General features: G+C 38.1%; 1 protein-coding gene across 1 annotated transcript in view; it reads right to left on the reverse strand.

Moving 5' to 3' along the window:
• The window catches only part of cntn3a.2 (contactin 3a, tandem duplicate 2), a 91,013-nt gene extending 79,662 nt beyond the window's left edge, over positions 1–11,351 (reverse strand). The window contains exon 1 of the mRNA XM_053642999.1: positions 10,899–11,351. The gene's annotated coding sequence lies outside the window, so the exon portion shown is untranslated. The remainder of the gene's footprint in view (positions 1–10,898) is intronic.
• Between the last annotated feature and the right edge of the window lie 502 nt (positions 11,352–11,853).

Consider the following 11,853-nt stretch of genomic DNA (forward strand, 5'->3'; position numbering starts at 1 on the left):
ATGTCAGGGGTTCAAGCCCCAGCACTGCAAAGCTGCCGCTGTTGGGCCCTTGAGCAAGGCCCTTAACCCTCTTTGCTCCAGGGGCGCTGTATCATGGCTGACCCTGCGCTCTGACCCCAGCTTCCTGACATGTTGGGGTATGTGAAGAAAAGAATTTCATTGTACATATGTATATGTGATCAATAAAGTCTCATTATCATTATCAATAAAATGTTTGACCAACTGAAAATCTGCTATAATAAATGAAACATGAAATAAATCTGTCTCATAGCTATTATTATTATTTTTTTAATCAAGGTTTCTTTATTAGCATTTTTCAAATTAAACATACAACACCAACCAAACAAATAGAACAATCCCCCCACCCAGTGCCAGACATAGAACATACATATTACATATTATAAAGCCAGACCACCATAGAAAAGAAGAGAGCAAAAGAAATAAAATTATAGATAATGATCACATAATACTGTCAGCATCCATGTCACTGACAAGTCGTAGCTATTATTTTGAAATGAAAATTATTTTGAAATTACTTCTTAGACTTCTGTAGACTTTTGGCCTGAACTGTATGGTACTACAGATAATCAGTCATCTTATGCAATGCAATCATGTCAGTCCTCACAGGAATCCACAAGCTATTTATGTGGTATTTTGACCATTTTGATCTGTTCTAAATGTCATCTAGGAGTTTTGAGTGTAGAAAGGAGGGGAAAAAAAAGTCATTAACTCTAATGTCACTGGAATACGGTGTACTGAGAGCTACTGACTTCAATAATCTGAGTGAGGAGTTTGCTTCACAAAATGAAGTAAGGTTACTTTCTGATAGTAACCCTGAATTCACAACTGAATTAACAACTGTCTGCTCAATCCACACTGCACCACACTTCATTTTTACGAGTATCATTATCGCACACTTTGCTGTGCAACTGCACGCTGCACAATTGTGTCACTGTTGTAGATTATGATTTTAAATAAGGCATTTTAGAAAGTGGAAGGGTTTTATGTGTCTTTTGGCATCACTGTGAATGCTTTTATAAATTGCCATAGTTTTCTCATAAGCCTTGTTGTTCCGATTTTTTTTATTTATTCACCCACAGTAATGTTTTCCTGTCACTGATATTTAAATCCATTTTACATTTCTTAGCCAAACCGAGATTCAAATAGGCTAATCATCTGCCTTCATGTGCTAAAAATCCTCACAGCTGGGCCAAATTCCAAATGACTTTATATATGCTCACTAAATAGACGGTAATGTAGAGTATAGTGCACACCACAACACCATCTGAGCTTTCAGCCACAGAAAAAGCATGAATCATTGCCTTATACAGAATTAAAAAATATGTGAAAATGAAGCCTTATTATAATCTCCTTTCCCGTTCACAATGTGACATCAAATTGCAAAGTAACCCTTCTCTATGTTTAAAATAGTATATAGCAGTATTGGCTTTAGATTAGTTAATATACAGACACAGTACTTGGTTAAATCTATAACACTGGCTTTACTAATCGCTGTTTTGTCTGAAGCAAATAATATTTGCCCCACAAACATGTGGCCTAATTCATAAGTCATGTTACTAAGAGTGTTAGACAGGGGTTCCCAAACTTTTTGGGCAAATAACCCCAAATGGACATTATGAATTTTCTGCAACCCCAAGCCTTGACCACCCTACATTTTTTTAATTCCAGTTTGTAATATAGGACTGCTGTAACATTTGAACATTTTTATTACGTCAGTAACATGTGTATGTGTAATGTAAAATGTAATGTAAAAGAATATTCCTTGCACTGACTTAGCAGTCTAGTGGAATGTGTTAGGAAAATAATCAACACCAGGGTGGTGCGATACAGCCTGACAAGAACCAGAGGAACCAGTGTGTATATTTAATGCATGATTTTGTATGGCATTGTTCACACACTCACAGCCTCATCATGCGTACATATGGAAGATTTAAAAGCCAAGAGAGATTCGCTAGATGTCATGTCAGAACCAAAATGATGTTAAACACACTCACAAGATCTTTCTGCTGTTGTTATTATTGTTATTGTGTCTCATTTCTTGAATAAAAAATGCTGACCTTACATTCAAAGATATACTAATCCAGAATATCCAGAAGACTGGCACGCAAAACAGACATTTTACTAGGTTGAAGACTAGGTTTGAAGATTTTTAAAATTCAAACACTAAATATAATAGGCCAGTGTTAGTATTCACTAACAGTCTAGCATAGTACTTTAGAAGGCCTATGTGATTTGAGACACAAGACTAGTTTGTTTAGCGGAAGTAGATGGATTAGCCATTTTTAATGCTGTACTATGAATAGGATAGTGAAAAAGACTAAAACTGTAGGTACCCTATTAATTTAAATGTGGCTTGTTTGAATGTGACTCCCAGTAACATTTCAAAATATTAGCACATCAAATCACACCAAATCAAGCAAGCCCTTTTTGTGAACCCCTGGTGTAAGATCTGTGAGGTCTGAAAGTGAAAGCTTGGAGCAGGCAGAGGCCAGGATACTGAGTGATGTCAAACCCACAAGCACTCCCCCATCACCACCCTGCCACATTTACCTCCATTTTATCCAGTTAAAACTGTGTTCCTTCCACAATGTTCCTGTCTACACAAATAACACACCATATTCTTTATAATTCACAAGCTTGATCAGACTGGTGGGTGTCCTGCAATGCTGGCACTCGATAGAGGCCATGTGCAAGAGACTGATTTTCTCATTTACTCAATTGACAAGTGCAATTTGGTGAGGATATGTATTCTTTTGTTTCCATCACTGGCTCGATGACACGTGAAACTAGGCCAAAATGAGCAATGAATATCTATTATGTCTGTTTAATGTACCAACAGAGTGATTTCATATCACATAAACATGCACCTTCAATTGCCATTAGTTATTGCCACAAACATAAATTCACAACAGCACTACACAAACTTTACCTCTTCTGTAGGAGAGGCCCATACCAATAGAGCTATTTTCTGATGACCGCTCAGTGACTGTGAGTAATAGCTGTAGTGGGGCTATCGAAATAAATCTCAGGTTGTGATGAGTGAGAGTTTCATCTCTGCTATGACACAAAGTCGTTATTAACAGCCTAGCAAGCCCCCCCCCCTCCCCCCCCACTCTTTCTCACACCAGAGTGCTGCTTCTATGGAGATACTGGAGCATGGAATGAAAAAATGTAGTGCTGAGGAAAATACACAAAGGCAAGAGATTCACAGTAATCAAACTTCTGCTCTTCCTCGCACATTGCCTATACATTTTATATCAATACGGATGACTGCCGGATCTAATAGAGTCACATTAGTTTAGGCTACATGTGGAGAAAATGGCTTCATCTGTGCTCCTGATCAGATGAAGACCTAAGAGCAGCATTGTTTGAAATGCTGAATGTAAGAAACAATGAAAAGAAAACGTATGATTTGAATCCATCTATCCATCCAGCTTCCCAGCAGTTTTCAGAAAGTATATGCAGAAACAGAAACGAAAGAACTCTAACATTTATGCAGAAAGAAGAGTCCATTGATTTGAATTTATTTCAGTGTATACTGTCTGCTGCCATATGCATAAATGCAAAACAATTAGGCTTACACAAGGGAAATGTCAAATTAAAAGCAAGAGTAAGGCAACAATATAATCTGCCCTCTAGAATGTGTTTATGATGAAAGGCTTTTGCACAAGCAGGTGTGTCAAACACACACATGGGACAAGAAACACTTTTCCTAAAAGTTTCTCAAAGAAAATGGCTTTTTTTTTCTGCAGTACAGTCGACATGCCCATGGTTCAGGAACCACAGTAAACTTTGGTTCATGCCCATTTTAGCCTTGAAATGTGTCAAAAACATTAATGGCTTTTCTACCCAACAAGGCACAATTTCATAAAAAACAACTATTTTTAATGACTTACATTTATCTTTATTCATTTGGAATGAATTCATTTTGACTTACACATACAATGCAAGCAAACAGGTTACAAATAGAGCTGCAACAAATATTCCCGAAATTCATCCAATTCAATAATTAGGCCTCAATTCATTAGACAACACGTACAGGATTTCGCTGAGGTTTTTTTGTGATTGCTGTGGCCAGAAATGCTTGATTTTTTCAAAATTTGCTATGCAGTATGCAATTTGTGCTTTTTTGCAGAAAATTGCTTGAATCTTTTACAGTGATGTTTGTTGGTAAATGAGACTTTTTAGCTGTACTCATGTTCGAAACACATGAATCGAGGAGGGATCTGACTGAATGCACATTGTAATGACGTCACATGGTGTGTTGTGCTGATGTCACATGACACGTCTTGGAGCAACTCACTCCTGACTGGTCTGCCTCTGCATGCCATCTGACCTCTGCCACTAATCTAGAATGCAGCTCCATGACTTGTTTTCAACCTTCTCAAGTTCTCACACACTAATTCATTGCTACAGTCCTCCGGGGTCCTGTAGCTACCCGCATCAGATTTAAAACTCTGATGCTTGCCTACAAAGCCAAAAATGAACCAGCAGCCATCTACCTTAATGCATTTTCACACACCCTGCTCTGCACCAAACTCCCTCTGATCCTCTAGCACTGCTCGGTTGGACCCACCATCTCTTTGGATACAAGGAAGACATGCATCAAGGCTCTTCTCTGTTCTGGCACCTAGCTGGTGGAATAAATGTCTCCTGGCTGTCCTGGCTGTCTCCAAACGACATCTAAAGACTTACCTCTTCAAAAAGTATTTAAATTAGCACTTTGTCATTTAAAAAAGTGGTGTATGTTCTTCATATTCCACAAACCTTTTCAACAAGGTTTTCAGACTGATGGTACTCTTAGTCTGTGACCTAGTGAACCAGTATGAGGTAATATGTTTATTGATAGGGAGTTCAAATGCAAAATGGCTGATGTGATTACGGCAGTAATCAGAAATTAAGTAAACCTTGCTATTTCTGAGCTTGTTTTTTTAAGGTGACAATAAATAGTCTTAATGCCTGGTGCAATTTGAATATTTCCAAGACTGCTCGGGTCTGTTGCTGAAAGTATTGAATTGAATGCAAGTAACTGACAGCTCTCTCTTTCTCTCTCTGGAGCAGTAAGGAACTTGCCATTATTTACAGAGATTCTGAAGCTTTTACATGCTCTGCTACATTATAATATTGATTACTCACAGCTAGGTACACACCTTATAAAGGTGACAAGTGAAAAAAACCATGTTAATTGAAATCTCAGTTGGTCATGATGGTGTAATTTGATAATCTTCTATTATTTAATTTCAGAATTTAATGTAATTTTTCTTCCCTCAGTGTTATTTTAGCATGTAAGCAAGCATTTCGGTCTGCCTCATTTCCCTTTATTAAATCATTAAAATGAATGAAGTCTGGAGTTTTTCTTATCCTCATAGAATATTTGAATACTCGACCATTCAATGACTGCTTATGCATTGTTATTCTAGAAGACACCTCACTCTTCAGGATAGAAATGTTTCATCATGAGGTAAAGGTGATCAGTTAGAGTAACTCTGTACTGATATACAGTGAGCCTTAATAAGGATAGTGGGGGGAAAAAAGTGATGCATATTTTTGGAGGTAAATGAACAACAATTTTTTCCAGACACGCTGACGAATTTTTGACACTTAAGCACTCGCTCACATACATTCACAAAACATGGAAAAGGACCAGTCTGATACTAGCTGATACTTTATCACAAAACAAAGTCACAACAGTATTTCAAAAAGGGTAAGTCCTTCTGTTTTTAACACTAGCTGCGTTTACATGGACAACAATAATCCACACTTAACCCGATTAAGACCATACTTTGATTAAGAAACTACCATGTAAACAGCAATTTTTACTTACCTTAATCTAATTAAGGTCATACTCGAATTAAGCTGTAATCGAATTAAGACAGGTGGAGTACACCTGTTTTAGTCGCATTATGGATGTGTATTACAGACATGTAAACACCTTAATCACGTTATGAACGTCGTGTGAGAGTTTTCACTGCATTTTGTGAAAGGACAAGAACACACAGGGCAGTTTTCAACATTTTACAGCGAACAAGAGAGTTCGCCTGCGTCCCAAACCGCATACTTACCTACTATAGGCCTGTAGTGGGGAAAAATACATGTATCTCGGCTACTATACAGACAGTAAGTACACGGTTTGGGACACAGCCCACGGCTTCAAGCAGTTGTCTATTAGCATGTATAGCATGACAAGTAATTAACTGCACTTAAAGCGTTCGTAAAAAAATTTAATAAAAACACCCAAAATTGTATACGGTACCATAACGAAGACGAACTGTATGCTGATATGTGAAATTCTGGAGGGACGTCGGAGGCGTGGCACGGTGACGTAATGACGTGGGCTGTTAATCTAATTATGTTCTATAACATGTAAAACGGGAACATGACAGGAGTATTCTAAAAGCGACTCATGTAAACACCTTAATCACATTATTATCTTAATCAGAGTAAGGTCAATAATTAGATTACTGCTGTCCATGTAAACGTAGTCAATGTTAATCTTATTTCTTATTTCTAAGTGTCAATATTAGCAGTTTCTCAGCAAATTTCCAGAGTGAAGCACTGTAGAAATTGTTATGAGTTTATATCTTACATAATTCAAGGCTTGAATCATTAAAAATTACTCAGACCTTATGTTTAACTTGTGTATTTCTCCACTCGCATTCTACATTATGATTTAACCTGGTACAGTTCATTCTACAACCCCAATTCCGAAAAAGTTGGGACAGAATGGAAAATTACTTTGTGAATTAAATTTAAAAAATAGATATACACTGATTTCAACACACTGCAAAAAAGTTGGGATAGTCACCTGTGTACCACTCTGTAACATCACCTTTTCTTTTAATAACATTTATTAAGGGTTTGGGCACTGAGGACATCAGTTGGTTAAGTTTAGCAAGCTGAATTTTTCCCCATTCATCCATTACGCATTTCTTCAACTGTACAGGGCCTTCGTTGCCTTATTTTGTTCTTCATAATACACCACACATTCTCAATCGGAGACAGGTCAGGACTGCAGGCAGGCCATGCTAGCACCGACACTCACTGCTTACGCAACCATGTGCTTGTAACCGGGCAGAATGTGGTTTGGCGTTGACCTGCTCTAGATGGCAGCATATATTGCTCCAAAATGTGTACATATCTTTCTGCATTAATAGTGCCCTCACAATGGTTACCCATGCCAATGGGCACTGACACACTCCCATATCATGACAGACGCTGGCTTTTGGACCTGACGCTGATAACAGCTTGGATGGTCATTTTCCTTTTTGGCCCGGAGAACACGATGGCTGTTTTGTCCAAAAGCTATTTGAAATGTTGACTTGTCGGACCACAAAACATGATTCCACTGTGCTACTGTCCATCTCAGATGAGACAGAGCCCAGAGAAGTCAGTGGCACTTCTGGACAGTGTTGATGTATAACTTCTGCTTTGCATAGTAAAGCCTTAACTTGCATCTGTGGATGCAGCAGTGAATGGTGTTGTCTGACAAAGGTTTACCAAAGCATTCCCGCGACCATGTCAGAATATCCATGACAGACTCATGACGGTTTTTAAGACAGTGATGTATGAGGTATTGTACATATTCAGAAGTGGTTTTCGGCCTTGCCCTTTACGCACCGAGATTTGACCGGATTCCTTAAATCTTTTAATTACATTGTGCACTGTAGAAGGTGAAATGCCCAAAATCCTACCGATTTGTCTTTGGGGAATGTTGTTCTTAAAGTGTTGGATTATTCGCTGATGCATCTGTTGGCAGATGGGCCGAGCCTCGACCCATCCTTGCTCTTGAAGGACTAGGCCTTTTTTGGAGGCTCCTTATATACTATGATTAGACGATTGCCTCACCTGTTTCACATCACCCTCTTATTTCAACTTGTCACATTAGTTACTAGTCCTAAATTGCCCTGTCCCAACTTTTTTGGAACGTGTTGCATGCATCAATTTCAAAATAAACGTTTACCTTCAAAAAACTATGCAGTTGATTAGGTAAAACACCAAATTTGTCCTTATACATTTTTGTTTAAATACAAGTCAAAGTACATTTACAAATCACTCCTCTTTGTTTTTATTAACATTTTCCATACTGTCCCAATTTTTTCTTATTGGGGTTGTATTAAGACTATTACAGTATTGAGAATTCTTCCTACCCACATATGTTTAATATTAAGAGGGTAGGCTAAGAACAAGTTATTAATTTGAACAGCTTTTAGGGGGAATGGAGACAACACATGTGCACATATGATTTCAGTACACCACTGGTATCTTGTTTTTCCCACTACCGTTTTAATGGATTGTTGTAGGCGATTCACGTGATAAATGATGTGAAATAACACTTCTGCAATGTTTTTCCTGTCAAAAAATTTTAACTGTAATTTTTTGTAAACTTTTATGAGCCGACAAATAACTGATGTGTAAAAGTTAAATGAAAAATATATATTTTTGTTTATATGTGGAAAATATGACTGATCAATGCTTTGCCTCAAGAAACTACTCAAATCATGAAAACATTTTTCTGCCATCAAATCACCATAAACAAATAAAAGCTAGACGGGTAGGATCAGTCTTGGATGCTCTGTCCACAACTCACGGAGTGTCTGATGTTCTTCATTCATGCAATCTAACTGGCTCTCTGTATGTCTGTGAGCTGGTTTCCAGTGGGAAACAAATTTTGGACACCATGTTACAATAAGCGTTTTGAAGCATCATGTAGTCACTGGACTGAAAAAAGTTCACACAGAATAATTTTTAAAAGTTTTTAAAGAAAAATTCTTACTAGCAAGTAACTTTAAGTAAGTGACGGGCTACAGTTGGAGGTCTGTGGATGGTCTGCCAAATTGCCTCTTTCTGTGAAACTGGACGGTTCTTGGCCACATTCTGTGACAAGCTGTGGGATAGACATAGAAGGCCAGGACTACAGAAGAAAGAAAGTCTGAGTAATGGCGCAAAGGAGTGCTACAAACACTAGTCATGAGTGTGTCAAACTATGAGTGATACAGTGTTTTGAGTTTCTGGTAAGGTTGGTAACATGAATCCTATTCATACAGGATTAGATTTACACTGGGACCTTCCATTCCATTATTTGCAGGAGTTACTCAGGGATTTTCATTCTGTCCAATGCAGCCATGTCAATATTTTTCTCCTTTCCTCCCTTGACAATATTACAGACCAAATTACAAACTGTTCTTTAACCAATTCCGTAGCGGAATTGGTTATCTGGATACATTTTTTGCAATGAAAAAGGGTTTCTGATCACTGTTACTGCTGTGCGTATCTATGTATATTATCCTGAACTGAGAAATTAGTAGAGTATGATCTCACAGGCTAATTAAACTGACAGCTACAGGTATGAAGACATTTTATATTTACATATACAAGCTTTTAGTTTTCTAGAAAACAATGAATGAGCAGTTATATATATATATATGTCCTTAATCATCTAATGTTAGATGCTGCCACATAAGTAAAGATAATCATCAATGATCCAATAATGTTCTCCATATTCAAATAACTAATGAATATAAAACAGCATATGACAAACTGTGATGCAAACATCCTGATTTGCAGGAGAAACAACCCCATATAAACTCGCTCATCCTATGTTCATTTATTTGCATATATTCCCGTCCAAGCAGAGTTTTAGTACTGTAAATGAAAGGAGCATGTGTCCTAAATCACCTCAGCATGTCACAGCACAGCAACACAAGAGACTAGTCATACAAACTCAGGGGGAGTTTCTGTATTAACATTCAAATCCGCTCAGAAGGACTGACTCATGAAGCTTTTGACTATCACAGACTAGAAAGAAAAAAAATTTAAAAAATAAAAAAATTATCTGCATTGTACACTTGTCTCAAATTCACCTGCACCAAACTGAAGTGTCACACAAAGTTCTTATACACTATACTGTAACTAAATTTATATACCCTCCCTTAATTAATCATTCTGCCTCACACCTAGGGTGAGACTCATTAACACAGAAACAAGGGGTTCAGATTGAAAATTTATTCAGATTCAACACCAGCCGTCAGCTAATAACTCTATTAAAAGATACTTCATTTCTGTGAATATTTTAGCCTAATATGATTAATAAGAGTGGCTACTAGATCTGGAACATTCACGACTTTGAGCCTTGCATATTACAGTGAAATGGTCTGTAGTCGTTTTTGGTGGTAATATCTTATCAATAAATGATCATGGTCATTAACATCTCTCAAACTTGCAGTACTTCAGTGATAGCACCAGTGCATATAAGTGGATGTTCCGTGTGGTAAACAGACAGCATATCTGACATATTAAACATCTGGGAACGTTTTATAACGGCAAGAGAAGTTCTACATCAGGCTCTATTACAGGAATTATAAAAGTAACTCTGTACTGAACAGGCTGAACACTGGCAATCACTGCATGTGCATGTTTTATAGGTTTACATGAGTTAAGATACATGACCATGCTCCAGATGTGAAATGCATTTGCTGATTTCTCCCCCCACTAACTGCCACATAAGCTCCTCGTGGGTGAATAATTCATGCAAAAGCAGAAAACCATGCGTGAGTATTAAAAATGCAGAACGACATTACAAAGCAGCATTTCTGGAGGATCAGCATGGACGTCAACAAGCGTCGACGGGAATGATCAAAACACACACACACACACGTCGAACGTGGAGCGCGAGCACGGCGAACGCGCTATTAAGATTCCACACATAAAAATTAGAAACACAGCGCGTTCATTTCTGGTGTATATCTATATATATATATATAGGCTCTTAACAGACGAGGCTGAAGAGAGATGTTAACGAACGTCCCTGCGAGTTGAAATTCAAAAACGTTTTGCCAGAACGTACAAGCGTAAAAATGACGAAGGGGAACGTAGCCTACTTCACCCTTCTGCGCCGTCCTTCTTCGAAATGTCCCTCTTCAGCTTGTGCGAGTGATGGCGAGTGAGACGTACATCGTATCACTGATAACGAGTCGAAAGCATTTTCCCCTTCGCAAACGGAAGAGAAAAGCGAGATGTCTTCACCGCTGCAGCCACAGACAGGTAACTCTCGGGGTGCGGGGGGGCAGCCTATTTCCCCTCTTTTTACTCGGTTCCTCTCCTCCCTCTATGTTTCAACAGCTCCAAAACGATGGCTTCACAATCCCTTAGCCAATTACTTAGCCACGGAAAGAGAGAAACAGAGACAGACAGAAAGACGTCGCCCCTGTCCTGAACTGTATCTACATTCCGCGTGTACATTCATTCAGCCACGAGAGGAGAAAATGTGCGTGAGGCGGAAAAACGGCGCAAAACCCTCGCGAACTGCTCCACAGAAACGTTATACACGCACACACCACACAGTGAGCGCGAGCGCCACCGCCTGACCGGAACATTCCAGAACAGCTTCACAGCGGAGTTCATTCGATAATATCGACGATGTCGATGCAGATCATTCATTCATTCATTCATTCATTCTTTCATCTTCAGTAGAGGTGGTATGCTGAACGGTGCATATATATATATATATATATATATATATATATATATATATATATATATATATATATTTTTTTTTTTTTTGCCTGTATCTTTCTCATTTGCAAGTCGCTTTGGATAAAAGCATCTGCTAAGTGAATAAATGTAATGTAATATATATATATATATATATATATATATATATATATATATATATATATATATATATATATATATATATATATATCCACCACTGGGTGGATTAGCTATGCTAAACTTCAATAAATATGAATGAGTGTGTGAATGTACTGTATGTGTGCATTGTGCACTGAAATGGACTGGCATCCCATCCAGGGTGCTTTCCTGCCTTGCCTGAGG

The sequence above is a fragment of the Ictalurus furcatus genome, chromosome 15 (genome assembly GCF_023375685.1).
Source record: "Ictalurus furcatus strain D&B chromosome 15, Billie_1.0, whole genome shotgun sequence".
In the NCBI taxonomy this organism is placed as follows: domain Eukaryota; kingdom Metazoa; phylum Chordata; class Actinopteri; order Siluriformes; family Ictaluridae; genus Ictalurus; species Ictalurus furcatus.